This window comes from Antechinus flavipes, chromosome 5 (genome assembly GCF_016432865.1).
Source record: "Antechinus flavipes isolate AdamAnt ecotype Samford, QLD, Australia chromosome 5, AdamAnt_v2, whole genome shotgun sequence".
NCBI classification, from domain to species: Eukaryota; Metazoa; Chordata; class Mammalia; order Dasyuromorphia; family Dasyuridae; genus Antechinus; species Antechinus flavipes.
Genome location: NC_067402.1, coordinates 107,591,013 through 107,607,532, shown reverse-complemented (window position 1 = coordinate 107,607,532; position 16,520 = coordinate 107,591,013). Strand labels below are relative to the sequence as shown.

Below are 16,520 nucleotides of genomic sequence, written 5' to 3'. Positions count from 1 at the left end.
CTGTACCACTTGCTCATACCTACATATTTATATTCTGTTTATACCTGTGATCTTCAGTCTGATTTAGCCCCTTAGACAGTGACCTTTGGGCTATTTGTTTAGATCCTATATTTTGCCAGCATCTTCATTTGGCAAAATACTATGGACTTTGACTTCAGTTCTACACTCATAATTCAAGCTCAACAAAAACAAAGGGGGACACCTGCAGTGTGCAAAGTGCTTAGGAAATCAAGAAAGGCAAAAATGTTTAAATTAGATGTTGTTAAAACTTATAAATGTTTAATTTTTTATAAATATCAGCAGGATATATGGGAAAAAATTGAACTTAAGGGGAAGGAGAACTAGGTTGTTATATGTAACAGTTCTAAAATTAACTGTTATCACAGGCAAGTCAATTAACCTCTCTGAGACTCAATTTTTTGATCTCAAAGACAATGATAATAATATAGCTTCTATTTTACAAAGCCAAAATGAGGAAAACACTTTCTGGGTCACACAGCATGATGCAAATGACTTTTGTTTATGCCTTTCTATACTTTCAACTTAGAATTCCATTCAACAGTTCAAAACTTCCTCATTTCCTTCTGATATGAGGATATCAGGAACAGTGTGTTTTACAATTATAATCCTTTGCTTTCATCATATAATCAGGCCATCTTCTTTTCCTAGTTACCTATCATTCTCCATTCCTACCAAACTCAATCAATGAAATAGATTTTTACTTATATTTGGATATCAGTTTCTTTTTCTTGTGGCACAGTAGCTCCCGTGAGGTTCTCTAATACTAGAATTTACAAATACGTAGTGAAAAAGCAACTCTAATAATTTTGGGTTTAATGTGTATGCTAAATATTAAAATACAATAAAGTGTTTGAAACTTTTAAAAGTTCTAATCTGATACTAACACCATATTTTAAATAAAACGAAAATTTAATCTCCACTATTAATTTATTTTTCTTCATCTAGAAAAACTATGAAAATTTTTTCTTTATCTTCAACTTACAACATAATACTGCAGCTGATCTGTACTGCAAAAGTACACACCGTACTGACACAAGAGACCTGTGTCCCCAAAATCTACTTAACAAATGGACTAATTTAGCAGATGTGTCACCATTCTGTAGCACAGCAGGTAAATTAATACTAGTCAACTAACTGATAGTAGAACAAAAAGAAACTCTAACATTTAACTTAAACTTTGTATGAATGAGTTTTTGCTTCTCCAAAATTTCAGTTTCACACTGTACTATGCTTTTGTTCATTCACATCTTAAAAAAGTTTTTTTAGAGTATAAGCTCACAATCAAGAACTTTACTTTTTGTCAAAACAGATCCCTAGTAACAATAGCTGATTCAATAATGCTGTCAATTGATGTGAATGCAAAATCTGCTATCTTGAACAACAACAAAAAAAGAGATCAAAAAGTTAATATAAATGAGATGTTCAACATTCAGCAAGAGAGAAAAAATAAAGCAGTATCTGAAAATTATGGAATTAAACCGCCACTTGTTTCCTCAAGTATAGATAAAAAAAGGCAAGAAAAGTTCAGTGTTTATAAAATGATCATCATTTATTTCATGTATACTTTAAGAAAAACATCCAAAACATCAAATTTTATTAGTGAATTTTATTTTCAGAAATTTTTGTTATCAGAAAATTATCAATAATTACTGTTATCTATCAAGTATTGAATAGAATACCAAAACAAAACAAAACAAAAAACTGAGAATTGAAAGGGACTTTAGTAGTCATCTAGTCTAACTTATACATGAAGAAATCATGAGATATGATATCATATAGAATGAACAAAAATAGTTATGTTGTACGAAGACTTTCAAAGAGATAGACGGCATTTACTTTTCAAGTCAGATCAATTTACTTTTAAGCAATTTTAATCATTAGAAATTTTTTGCCTTAAAATTAAAATTTTTTCTTTTTTAAATTTAGCCAAAATTTGCCCTTTTACAACATCTACATATTACTCCTTGTTTGGCCGTGTGGGATCAAAGAGAGCAAGTCTAATTTCACCTCCACATGACAAGCCTTTAAATACTTGAATAAACCCTATCACATCTCCTGTCTTCTCTTATCCAGGGTAAACACTGTCATGAACTAAACTTCACTTAGTTCAAATATTATATTACAGATCATTAAGTTAAATTTTTGTTAAAACAAGATTAATGAAGATTACCATGAAGACTAGACAGCTCAAATGGTCAGAAATGTGTTTCTTACTATGTTAAAATCCACAGCAGACTAATATTAAAAATGGGATTACTATGTAACAGTTCTCCAGTTACCACTTGCAATGGCTCAAGAAAATGTTTGATACTGTTATCAATTTTAGGAGAGGATCTGGCTGTGATCTATTTAATTGGAGAAAGGAATTACTAAATTACCACTTATTACACTTGCTTTTATGAATGAAAACACTCTCATATTAACAAAACCATCTTTTCCTCCACAAAATATACAATTTATCATTAACAATCAATTCAGATTGTTATTAACTCATATGTGCTTTCAAAATAAAAGTGGCAGTGAGAGAATTCTGAAAAAATGGCGGAGTAGGTTCATAAATTTCAAGCTCTTCAGATTTCCCCCACAACAGAACAGTGCTTCAGAGTCGATATAATTGGGGAAAAATCAAGAAGGGTTGGGGCAGAAAAAGGTTCCTCCTAGTACAAGCCAAGAATATTCAAAGACAGACCACAGGCCTGGGATTAACCAGTGTGAAGCATAAACAACTCCTGGCTAACTTCAAAGAAACACCAAGTGAGAAAGCCTGGGGTTAGCTGGGTTTGGTTGGAGCTTAGCATGAACCACAGAAACTTTTGTCTGTCATTTTGTTAATGATCCAGATGTGCAACAAAGATGCCCCCTTGGGCAAGAAGGAAAAAAGCCTGATGAGAGCAGAAGCAGTGGGGCAGGGATACTGCTGGCTGTGGGCACTTGCAGGAGGGTGATGCAGGATGGGGTTCCAGGTCAGAAGGGAGAGCTGAAGTGAAGCTAAAGACACCATCCAACCGACCTAAGATCAGGTTTTATACTAATATTTCTCATTAAAAAAAAAAAATGAACTGGCAAAGAAAGAACCCAACCATAGAAACTTAGTACAGAATAGGGAAGACCAGAGTTCATCTTCAGAGGATACTGAAGTTCAAAAAAGTTTCTTCTATTCCAACAAGCCATGTTAAACGGCTCCTGACTATACAGAATTTACATAAGTCAAAGAAGAATTTAAAAATCAAATGAGAGACATTGAGGGAAAACCAAACAAATAAATAAAAAATAAAAACCATCTAAGAAAAACAAGATTATTAAAAAAAAAGTTAACCAACTCAAAAAGGAGATACAGACTCTCAAAGATGAAAATAATTCTTTGAAAATTAGAATTGGGCAAGGGGAAGCTAGTGAAGCTATAAGAGACCAACAAATAACAAAACAATATAAAGAATGAAATAGAACAGAATGTGAAACATCTTATAAGAAAAACAACAAAGCTGAAGAACAAGATCAAGAAGAGAAAATACAAGGATAACTGGACAACCTGAAAGCTGTGACTAAAACAAAACAAAGCAAAAAAACCTTGACTCAATAATGCAAGAAATAATCCAAGAAAACTGTCCTGAAGTGACAGAAGATGAGAGGAAGGTAGATAAGAGAAAAAAATCTACCAATCACTATCTCAAAGAGATCCTTTGTGGAAAACATCGGAATTTTATTTCAAAATCCCCAAATCAAAGAGAAAATTTTGGAAGAAATAAGAAAAAACAATTCAAACACACTGGAGCTACAATTAGAATTATATAGGACTTATTACAGCCACAATAAAAGACCACAGGTCCTGGAATCATATATATATACTGGGAAATTAGACTTGCAACCAAAAATATCATAGCCAGCAAAATTATCCATAATATTGAATGAAAATAAATGGACATTCAATGACCTTGGAAATTTTCAGGACTTTCAACCAAACCAGAATTCAATGAAAAATTTAACATATATAAGAGCCAATATCAAAGATCAATTTCAAGGAACTTAACATGGACAGATTGACTATATTTTTTACATGGAAATATATACCATATGTTTAAGATTGACATCAGCAATTGGATAACTCGAAAAAAAGACTGGGACAAAGTTGAATATGATCTGACTCTAAAAAGCAAAATCGTCTAGGAAAAGGCAAAAATGATAATTATGTTATATAAATGAGATGTAGAGGAAGAACAGACACATAGGCATTACAGGAGGAAAGGAGAGTTTTAGTTCTGAAAACCTCATATCAGGAATGGATTAAATAAGCAACACTACACTATGGAGGTATAGTACCCTCCAAAATTTATAAAGAAATAAGGGGAGAGGTATGAGCAGAGGGAGAAGCAAGGGGTAAGGGAAGAGATTCATGGATGAGAGGTGGTTAAGTAATAGCAAGGCAAGTTAAGGATCAGAATAAATGCATTAGTTAGCAGGCATAGGAAAAATGAGATATACACAAATACTACAAGGATCAGGAGAAGAATTTATTAGGAAAAAAGTACGGTTGGTAATCATTGATTTTAGGCAAAGCCCAACTTAAAGATTTAATTAAGGGAGAAATCTATATTATATCAGACATACTAACATTGTTTTAGGTGCATGGTAACTCTGTGTGTGTGTGTGTGTGTGTGTGTGTGTGTGTGTGTGTGTGTGTGTATGTATATTGATCTAGTTTGTGTGTATATAGAGATATGCTTATGTGGGTGGGTCTACAGGTAGGTGTGAATGTGTATATGTATATATAATACATATGGGGTGGGACAGGTATATGTATGTATGTAAACACAAATAGGCATATATCTAAATATATCTGTGCTTAATTATAACCTGCTTGGGGAAGGTAGAGGGAATGAAAGCAGAAAAAAATAAAGTAAAAGTAATGCAAAAGTAAGTAAAAGAAATGCACAGCAGAGAACAAAAGAACAATCCAAAAGGAAGCAAAGAAAAGAAGGACATTCAAAAATATAATTTCTTCTATTATTATGTATCCTTTTTCAAACTGGTAATTTGTTATATATTTTGACTCCTTCCTGATGTTCTACTGGGCACATGACAAAGTTCTGTTTTTTTTGTTTTGTTTTTTTTTTAAATATAAAGTTTAAAATAAAAAATGCCATGTTTAACCTGTATTGGATTGTTTGCTGTTTGGGGGAGGGAGGAATAAGAGAGAAAAATTTGGAACACAAGATTTTTCAAAGGTGAATGTTGAAAACTATCTTTGCACATATTTGGAAAAATAGAATGCTATTATTAAAAAAAAAAAAAAACCCTAATCCCCCCCAAAAAAAATCCAAAGTAAAAGTGTCAAAGCAATTCTATTCAAAATATTTTCAAAACTAAAAGAAAATTTACCACATTTTTACTCAGTAAAACCTTAGGTTTCCACTTTTCCCTTAATGTTTTATCTGCACAAAATATTTTCATTTTATCTAATTAGTGGAATCTTTGCTTAATGCAGTTTGTCAAAATCTACACTTGTTCCTTTAACTGTTTAAAGCTATAGAATTTATCTAATTCAAAGTGGAACTACTAGGCTTGCTAATGATGAATTTTGTTTTTGATATTCAGTAATATTTAGAAGAAAAATTTTAATTTGGTTTGCAATCTGTTATTCCTTGACATTATTCATAAAAAGGAATGAGGGATAGCAAAGAATTTTTTTCCCCTCAAATGAACAAACATGAAGCAAAATGAAAAACCTATTTATTGTCATGAATGCCTTTCAAAAAAATACAAAACTTTCAATTTGGGATTAAAAAATTTTGATCAACTTCAAATGTAATTTAAATAAATATCAGGAAATATGAAAAACCATCATCCTTATAATAGTATAAATAGTTCTAAAGTATAATTTTGTAAATTATCTTCCAAATATATATCATTAACTACAAAGATGGACCCAACATTATCAAGATAAGTGATTTATTCAAATTTAAGGGTTTGACTAATTAGGTATTCTTAACCTAGAGTCTATGAACTTGTGTTTTTTAATATTTTGATAACTTTCAATATAATTGGTTCCCTTTGAAATCTTATTTCATACATATAAAAACATAATTCTGAAAAGAATATCCATAGACTTTTTACTAGATTGTGAAGAGGTCCAAAAATAATTTATAAATTTCTTACAAAGACATCTCTTTGAGGCTTTCCCTGATTATACTTCCCCCTCTATGAACTTTTATGAAGCTTCATTGTGACTTTTGTGACACACACAAAGTATATAATACTTCTCTGTATTATTATTTGTGTACATGCCATCTCCCTTTAAACTACAAGATGATAATTTTCAAAGTCTGGAAGGAAAATTTGGTGACAATAAAGAAAAATAACTTTTCCGAAGAAAAAAAACAGAGCTAGTATGATAAAACTTCAGCTATCCATAGCTTTTGGGATACACGTAATTTTGAATAACTACTTAACTCTTTTAAATAAAAAATTAATGGAAGAAAATGGTTACGTCTACTAGGAGTAAAATTCCGTGTAGAAATGTTTCTAAAATGTAGTAATATATCCAAATCTCAAATACAGTATGCAGAATACAATTCGACATTTTAAATAGTTTTTTATTTTTCTAATATGCAAAGATAGTTTTCAATATTCACCTTTGCAAAATCTTGTATTCCAAATTTTTCTACCTTCCCCCACTTCCCCTAAACAGCAATTAATCCAATATAGGTTAAAAATGTGCAATTCTTCTAAACATTGAAGGGATTCAAGGCAATTCCAATAGATTTGTCTTGAATCCCTTTAATGTTGAAAAGAGGCAAGTCCATCACTGTTGATCATCACATAATCATCTTGTTGCTGTGTAAAATGCTAGGGGCAAGCTAGGTGGCACAGTGGATACATTGGTCTGAAAGTCAGAAAGATCTGAGTTCAAACACTGTCTCAGACATGTTCTGGTTTATGTGATCCTAGGAAAGTCACTAAACCTGTCTCCAAAAGTAAAAATTAAAAAAAAAAATGCTTAGTCAAATTAAATATTTACCAAATGCCTATATAGTTTAAGGTTCGAGTACAATTCAATGATGTTTTCAGGGTCTATTAAGGTGTATAGTTTTGTTTTGCCCATGTTAAATTCCAAGAATTTTGTTCTTTGAGCTTGTATCTTCCTTTGCTACCTCTTCTTTCTTATCACATCTTAGTGTTGTTAGTATTTCTAACTATAGCCAAATGCCTTTTTAGCTTCTACTTTTCTGCTTCTAATCTGTCAATTTGGAAATTAGATGGTCAAACTTCTTAGAATTAAGTAGAAAGTAGAAAGTAATTTCTAACTTAGGATCTGAAGCACTTTCCTAGGAGTAAAATGAATGAATTTTAGTGCAAAAATACTTTGTGATATTTTGGCTACACAAAGGCTGTATATTGGATGGGTTAATTTGCTGGATAGCTGAATTCCAGATAAATGAGTCATTGCTAGATTTGTGTGAATGAAATGAATAAGCAGTTTAAGTCCCTCATGAAAAAGTATTCAAAGGCCTCATTCTTGTTCATGGAATTGTTCAAAAGGCTAAAGCAAACAAAGAGGCTATTTTCAGATATAATACTTATTACAATATGTCTTGTGACAGTCAAATAACTATTAAGGCTCATTAATTCTATCACAATAAGATTGTCTAGGATATCTAAACATCCTTTCACTGCTGAGAGCAGGTTTCAAACATAGGAAGTATTTTCCAAAATATTTCATCATCATAGTGCCCAAAATAATTCTTAATGAATAAAAAGCAAAAACATGTTATCTAGATGCTGAAAGAAATTAAAAGATTTATATTTTTGTTGGCATGGCTACTGGCTAGGAAAGGCTGGATTCTCTTTGTGCTATTTTTCTGCTTTAGAAATGATGAAGAGAAAATGACCAAAAACTACTTCTTTTCACACTTTAAGCCCTTAATACAGGTCATGCAATCTGTATGAATAAAAGGAGGATGGTTCAGGGAATATAACTTACCTCTTCTGTGTCAGTTTCTAGCTTTTTGTTCATCAGAGATAAGAAAGGTATTCCAGAAAAGTCTAATCTATTTACCAATAATCCAGAATTATCTTACAAACAGAACTAACAAGGAAATTTCAGTGAGTATTACTGTGAATCCTAGTTATCTAAAATTTAGAGAAAAATGTCAATAAAGCTCACCATTCATTTGTTATGCAATTAGCAGTCCAAATTACCTAGGTCTTAGTTGTCATTGTACTTACTACTGTAGAATTATTAGGCTAGATCAGTGATGGGGAACCTTTCTTCAGCCAAGAGCCATTTGAATAATTACAACATCATTTGTAGACTGGACAAATTATACTACTCAAGCGATAGGAGATTGGTGTACCTAGCTTTCAGCTCATCATAGCCTACAGTTGCATTATCAAATGATTTCATGGGCTTTAAACAGCCCGCAGGCCAAACATTCTGTGAATGAAGTGAATAAGGAGTTTAAGTCCCTTTTGAAAAAGTATTTAAAGGTTTGGGCTAGATAGAAGAGTAAAAGTTTTAGCTGGAATAGTTTAATTTATGAAATAGGAGAAAGGTTTAGTTGCAATAGGTTGGATAAGATGATAAACAAGAAAATGTTAGTTTTATTTACTCCTCCTAGGTTTTTCTTTTGGTGACATGGAACAAGAAGAGATATTTCAGAAAAAGTCAGATGGTAGAAAGTCACTCGATTAGGAAGAACTAAATGGACAAACCCTAGTACTTCTTAGGTAAAAGTGAAAGGGATGAAAAGAGGAACCAAGAAGAAACAAAAGTTTGGGAATACTGTTAACCACTCCCTTACCCCTTAAGTACTCTCCTTTCTTGGTCTGCTTTTCCTACTCATATGACAGCCCCTTCACTGAATCATCAACTACATGGGTATGACCCGAGGTTCTGCACTTTTGTCTTACTATACTCTCTAGGTGGCCCTATACTCTATTGCAGCTAACTCTCAGATCTAGATAATCGGCCTAAGTTCCACTTTACCAACAACCTACTTGATTTCTCCAAATGATTATCCCCTCAGGCTTCTTAAATTCAGTATGTTCAAAACAGAATTTATTAGCTTTCTTTCCAAACCTTCCTCTCTTCCTATTTCTTTGAAGGACACCAGCAACCTTTTAATTATCCAGGTTTACAATCCCAAAGTCATCCTTGCCTGACCCTTTGTCAGGTCTTCATCCTCCATGTTCAATCAGTGGCCAAATTTTGATTATATTTCTATAACTTTTCTACATTTATAGTCACCACCATAGTGGAATGGGACTGAACAACAAGAGTACAGTCAAAGGCCTTTTCAAATGACTCATTAGATTATATATAATATATAATCACTGTTAACTGTGGTAATAATCTTCTAATTGGTCTACCAGACTCCAGAATCTTCTCTCTGTCCACAAAAGTTGCTAAATTTGCTAAATTCTACTAAAACAAAGGATTGAGGTCCCTCCCTTATTCAGTCAGGATGCTCTAGTGGTTCACAACTATTTTTAGTATAAAATACAAATTCTTGTTTGATATTTAAAACCCTTTACAATCTGTCTTCAGGCTTATTGTATAATATTTTCCTTCATATTTTCTATGTTCCTGCTAAACTGTTCTATACACATCATTCTTTGTCTTGGCTGTTTATGTGTGCCTTTGCATACAGGCTGTTTTTTTGTTTTGTTTTTAGAACTTAGTTTCTCTCAAGGCTCAGTTCATATACAAAAGTCTATCCTGATCTTTTTGGTTACTTTTTGGTTCTATTCTCTTGAAATTACTTTGAATATATTGCATTAATTTATTTTGCTCACATTACTTTTTTGGTCAAACAGGGCTGAGAAAACTGTTTTTTTTTTTTTAAATTTATTTTTTTATCTTTGAATCCTTAAAATCTACATAGTGCCTTACTAAATCAATGAAAGATAAAGTACAAAGCAATCCCAGTTTGAAATTTAACAGTATATCTGTGCTGTGTAATATCACATTTAGGAATGGGACAAACCTGTCAGCCTATACCTTCTGGAATACTTGAGTGTAGTGTTCAATGAGAGAAATAAGGAAATGATGTTTCTAAGGTCCTGTATTTTGAATCTAGATCTTTAGAGAGCCCTCAAATTTCAAGTTTTCACTCAGCATTAGGAAACATTAAATAAAGCAGGCTGAGGACTGAAAATACTTCCTTCTCAAATCTCAGGCCTTATCTATAGATGAACTGGCTATGGTGGAGTGAGGTTGGGGAATGATTTCTCTTTCCTCTAAATATTTCCCTTATATTGTCTCATTTCTGTTAAACAAGAATACTTTCCTAGGAGGATTAAAGGAGATACTAAGAATTATTCATACCTTTGGGGATGATGGTGTGAGGGAATGAAATGGATCATTTTAATTTATATCACAAATGTTGAGCTCCAGACCTCAAACTCCAGCTGCCTATTGAATAGTTCTTCCTATATGTCCCAGTCACACCTTAAAAATTGCCCTTCCCTTATATCTTTAAGGCACTAATTTTACCTATAGCAATATATGCAATCTCCCATGCTCATAATCTTCTACATAATGTTCACTGTCACGTTTCAAATCTAATCCATTAGAAGGTACTACAGATTCTACCTTTACAATATCATTTTTATCCACTGTCTCCTGGCTATTCTTTTTATCTCCCTGACTTCAACCAGTCCAGACTTTTAATTTATCACCTGCCTGGATTTATGTAGTAGAACCAATTATCAACTAGACCTTCAACTCTCTTCAGTGCTTCACATAGCTAACACAACAATTTTTCTCATGCATCGATCTAGTTATGTTATATGTTTTCAAAACCATGAATCTCAAAATAAAGATTAAAACTTTTTTTGTCTGGCATTCAAGGCCCTCTCCAATCTGGCATGGTCTTAAATTTTGACTTTTTCAACATTTTCTTAAATTTATTTCCTATATACTTTATGTTCTAGTTACAGTGGACTACTTCTTGCCCCAAAACACTATAGTTTTATTTTGCTTAAATTGTTCCCTTTTTAAAAAAAATATTCTACTTCCCATTGTTTCTTGGATTCTCAAATATCCTTCAAAGTCTAGATGAAATGCCATCTCTTTTTCCTCTTTCTGTATTATACCACAATCAGTTCATCTTTTCCCTCCAAGCTTTATAGTACTTTGCTTCACTATTGTTAATATTGTTGTAAAAGACTGTGCTAGATGTTGGTGTCAGCAAGTCACAATTTCACTGAGCCTTAATTTCTTAATCCATAAAAAGTTACTTGAACTATTTCATAGGGATGGTGAAGAAAGAGTTCAATTAACTTAAAGTAAGACCTTTATCTTTTTTAAACTTTGATTTCTGCACACAGTAGGCACTTAAATGATTTGCTTTCTTTCAAATATCTAGCATTGAGTTTGAGGGACTAAGACATCTAAAAGAAGCCATTAGAACTAACACTGGAGTATGGAACACTTCACTGGAGAATCACTACTATAATGGGCATATAAGGACATTTATGGGTCAGAGAAAGTAGCTTTGGATTGTTAGAAGGTAGAATGATAGCATAATGATGGCACAATACTTTTGGAATGAAGAGGACCATATTAAAAAGGAAATAGAGAAATAGAGATAGAAACTTATCTTTTATCTTGATACTCTTTTCATTTGTTTTCCGGCACTCAATCATACAAATTAGTTATTTAAGAAATGCTCAGTTTCCCAGTTCCAAAAGAAGCTGCCACAAAAGGCAATCTGGTTCTAGCAATGGCTACAAATTGTGCAATAAACAAAAGTATGTGTGATGATATTGTGTGGCACACCTATGCATGAATCAGTTTAGAAGTTAATAATGGTTTCGAATTGCTTCCAAGATCAATCATTTCTCTTTTAAGACAAAATTCTATTTCATTGTCACAGATTAAATACACCTGGCCCTGGTCAGACACTCTGAAAATTCATGTTAACTGTTAAAAAGACAAAATGAATTAAATGAAAATATAGATCAATACAACCCATCCCCCCAACTCAAATTATATATTCTAATAATGGTAGATTATTTTCATATTCAAGGAAGAAAGTATTTATTACTGTACAATATTCCAAGATTGGGGCTTATGCAAGGGCAACAAACAAACATTTGGTTAGGTATTACCTATTATGTATGGCAATCCTAGATTCTATTTCACAAATATTGTTAATTTATCAAGCAAGCATATACAAGACACTGAAGCAGCTTGTGCCTTCCCAAGTTTTAACACAAGGTTGCCACAACAGAGATGATTTCATTAAAACCAATCTACTGTATAGTTACGAAACTCCATGGTACTGTTTGGCTCAGTGCCCATTTGTGATGTTATTCTTATGGAACTACCTCTTGTAACAATGGCTAAACTAAAGTTTCCCCAAACCAATCAACATTAGGTAGATTATACTAATAAGAGATAAACTTTCTTATGAAAATTTACATTAGTAAATATTTCATATCTAATTAAAGCACTTACTAATAGAGCAGCATGATCTAATACTTGACTGATTACTATTATTATGGATTACTGCTATAAAGAAAATAAGTAACATTGATATTCTCTAAAATAAGAAAAGTATAACATTTTAATTTCAAGGCAAGGTAAGTTCTTGAATGTGATCGATACAAAGCAGATAGAATTTTAGTCTGTTTCAACCTAGATACTGTTTAGGAAACAACATCAAAGTAAATCCAAAAAGTTTTCAAATTTCTAAAGAAAACAGTCAATTCTTGGTCAAGTTTTTTTTCTTTCTCAGGCTCAAGTGATCCTATTTTCTCTCACACAATTGTTGCCTTTTTAAACCTGAGGCCTTATTAAAATGTAGAGGATAAGCACAGTCAGAATGGGGGATGGAGAGGGAAAGGAAACCACAGAGAAAGGGAAGTTAGAGACCTGATGTATAGTATTTCACAGAAAGTGAAATAGAAGTACATGTAAACAACACAGTGTACGTATCAGACCTGATGCAGACATGGACCTATTTGTCCTGCTATTTCTATTTCAATAGTACTCATCTTTAGTGAACTTTCCAAACCTGGCAAAGATTATGCTCTGTGCACAGTAGGTATTTAAATGATGCTACTGTCAATCAAACTACTTTAAAACCTAGTTAAGGTATAATAAGAGGTATCTCCTCCAAGTAGTTTTCCTGGATTAGGCCCAATAGTACCCTGATACACGTACTTCTCATCTTTTCAGTACTTATGCACTGTTTTCAATGCAACAATGCCTTATTATTATTTTTTTTTTTGGACCTGTTAACTGGTATAACTTAATTTAAAAATTTTGGCTAGAAATCTCTAAAATGAATACTATTGCCTTTTGAGTAAAATGTACATAATATTATGTTCTATGATCGATTGTTTTGTTAACAAATGAGGTATGACAAAATGAGATCAACTTCATAAGCCATATAAGAAAAATTAGGCTTTTTAAAGCTATATCTTCTATATCCTTTAAGTTGACAGGGTTATTCATTCCATACATCAAACAGCCTTTTTGTTATCTTTCTATCATGATACACGGTTTTTAAGCTCATGCCTACCTCAGTCCTCATTGACCTTTTTAACTTGCTATGTATTTAGAACATGGTAAAGTAATGTATAAAGTAAATGTGTGTGTGTGTGTGTGTGTGTGTATTTTGTTGAAGCAATTGGGGTTAAGTGACTTGCCTAGGGTACAGGTAAGAAGTGTTAAGTGTCTGAGGCCAGATTTGAACTCAGGTCCTCCTGACTTAAGGACTGGTGCTCTATCCACTGCACCACCATAAAATAAATATTAATAAGAATAATAGTTAGCATTTATATAATGGTTTAAAGTTTGCAAAGCACTTTTGCAAGTAGAACATCATTTTACATATTTCCTTTAAAAAGTATCAGAGTGATTTTCTAAGAGATTAATCTATTGAAACATTAACATGTGAGATTAATGGATTTTATGAAGTGTATTATGGCTACATGAAAACAATAAAATTCTTAGTTCTGCTCTACATAACTGAGGCTACTATTGGTAAGGAACCTCTGATTAATTAAAGTGTTGATTTACTACCATTTGTATGTGAACTTCAAAGTCTCTTAAAAGTATTTTATACATGTATAATGATATAGCCTCAACTTACCAAATAGAATAGCACATGGATTGGGGGGTGGGGGGAAAGTGAACAGTAAAGTGAGAAAAATAGTAGTCAAGGGTCAGACTGGGAAATGATTGCCTGCTAGGTCCGGTGCCATATTTTCTGCTTCTTTTACATTCTTTATATGTAAAGTGTTTAGGGCACAGTGGGCACTTCACAATAAAAGTGCATGTTCAGAAGTTAAATGTTTTTTTTTTTTTTTCCATTATGGACCTTTTTCTTCATTGGCATTATATTGATAGAGGTACAGACCAACTATTATTCTGCAACTTATAGCCTTAAGAGAGTTGCCTAGTATACTGAAAAGTTAAGTAACTTATCTATGGTCATATAGCCCATATGTGTCAGAAGTAGAACTTGAATCAAGATCTTCCTGACTTGAGACTTGCTAACTCTATCCAGTATGACACTGCTTCCTTGAAATTAAACTACTTTTAAAATGACTTTTAACAGTTTTAAAGCTGCACTTCAATAGTTAACTTGGATATATATAAAGTTATTATATTCTTCTGAATTACATTCAATCCATCCATGATAGGTTCTTACAGATCTGGAGATTCTCTTAGCTAACTTTTCACTGATCTAGAAATGTATCCTGAACCACTATTTTTTAACTTCTCCATAATTTTTCAATTTTGCTGAGAAGAAACCAGAAGCAGATTGAGGTAAGGCAAAAAGGGGAGGCACAACTGATTGAGGGAAGCCACATATTCCTAAATACAAATTTAAAGAGGGAATGGTCAACTAAAAGGGTTGTCTTAGCATGTGAAAAATGTCAGAAGATCTTCAAAATAGGTACGGTAGAGGAGGAAGAATTTTTAATTAGTTTTCATATCTAATTATGACAGCCAAAATAGCATGACACACATATATACTTTTATGTAAAAAAACCTTAAACATACATATGAACAGTTTTGCCAGCGAATAAATAAACGATAAAGGTAGGACTTCAGTGGAAGACACTAAGAAAAGTGGCTGAGAAAAAAAAGAAGTGGTCAGCAAATACAAGCTTTTGACTACTTTCCATTGCTTAAGACATAAGTAAAATCACACTTAGAAATCTAAGAAAGAGAAAAATTAAATGTTTTGCTTATAAGGTATTATTATATCCGAACTTTTTAGGTCAAACTATCATTCCTTATTCTCTCCTGTTTCTCCTCCCTAATACATTAGAAGGATATAGAGAAATGAAAATGGATAGACAATTTCCTTCCACACAAATCAAGCAATTAAAACTGACATTTTAATTCATAAAAGAAACCTATTTGAACATAAAAGACTCAAAAAAGATATTTTATGTATTTAGACCTTTCGAAAATACTAACAGTTGGTTTTTATGGAATATTCTAGCTTTAGATTTAGTTTGTGAAGTCAATTAGATGAAGTGGGGGAAATATTTGGATTTGGAACTCAAATGATATGAGATGGAATAGTTACTTTTCTAAAACTGTTTCAGTCATCTTGAATCAAATTTATTTACCCTTCCTGGGGCCTCAGTTTTCATATCTATAAAATGAAGGGGTTGGACTGATTGACCATGGTCCTTTCCAATTCTAAATCTAACATTGTATTATTCATAGGACCACAATCACAAGTCAGGGGCCTCAGAGATTTAATCTAACCCCTTCAATATAATGACAGGGAATTATATATAGTTGCTTATTATTCAACTCATATTGACCAATTTATGGAATCTGGCTTCAAAATGCTATTGGGGAGTAAGCACAACATAGTAATCATAATCTGCTGCAAATAACTGACAGAGTAGATAGCAAGGCCTAAATGATGCGGAGTGGAATATGACAGTGGAAAAAGTTACTAGCTGTCCACAAGGTCTTAGATAGTTTAAACATTCAGAAACACTAATTCTACTTGTTTGTTGCTTCCTAATAGGCAACTGACTTGAAAAAAAAAGACAATGGTAAACAAATGTTCATTTTTCTTAGAAAAAGTCAATTCTTGAGCTCAACAGAGGAACAAGAATTTATATGGGCCTTATGTTTGTATCTGTTGTGAACTTATGACTTTCTTTAAAAGTTGTGTTTAGTGTTGGAGTTCTTTTAAGCAACTAACGGAGGAGTAAAATTACATTGTCACATCTACAAAAACAGTAACTTGTTTGATAAAAAAAACAACTGAGATAGTTAAATACTTCTCTTTGGGACAATATAGATTCAATTTTTATACATGTGGATTTGGTTGTAAATTGTTTTTCTCTTCACACCAAATAAACTATGACTGAACAACCCTATTTATTAGACAAGTATTTTGGATGCTATCAGTCAGAAGGCTGGATTGATACTCGAGCAAAAAACTGCTAAGATGTTTTAAACATAAGTCAGCTAACAATCTTACCACTTGAAATAAAAGTATATTTGTATT

General features: G+C 32.3%; 1 protein-coding gene across 1 annotated transcript in view; it reads right to left on the bottom strand.

Annotated features, from left to right (window-relative positions):
* The window catches only part of MTPN (myotrophin), a 62,576-nt gene that overhangs the window by 45,151 nt on the left and 905 nt on the right, over positions 1-16,520 (bottom strand). The window lies entirely within an intron of this gene.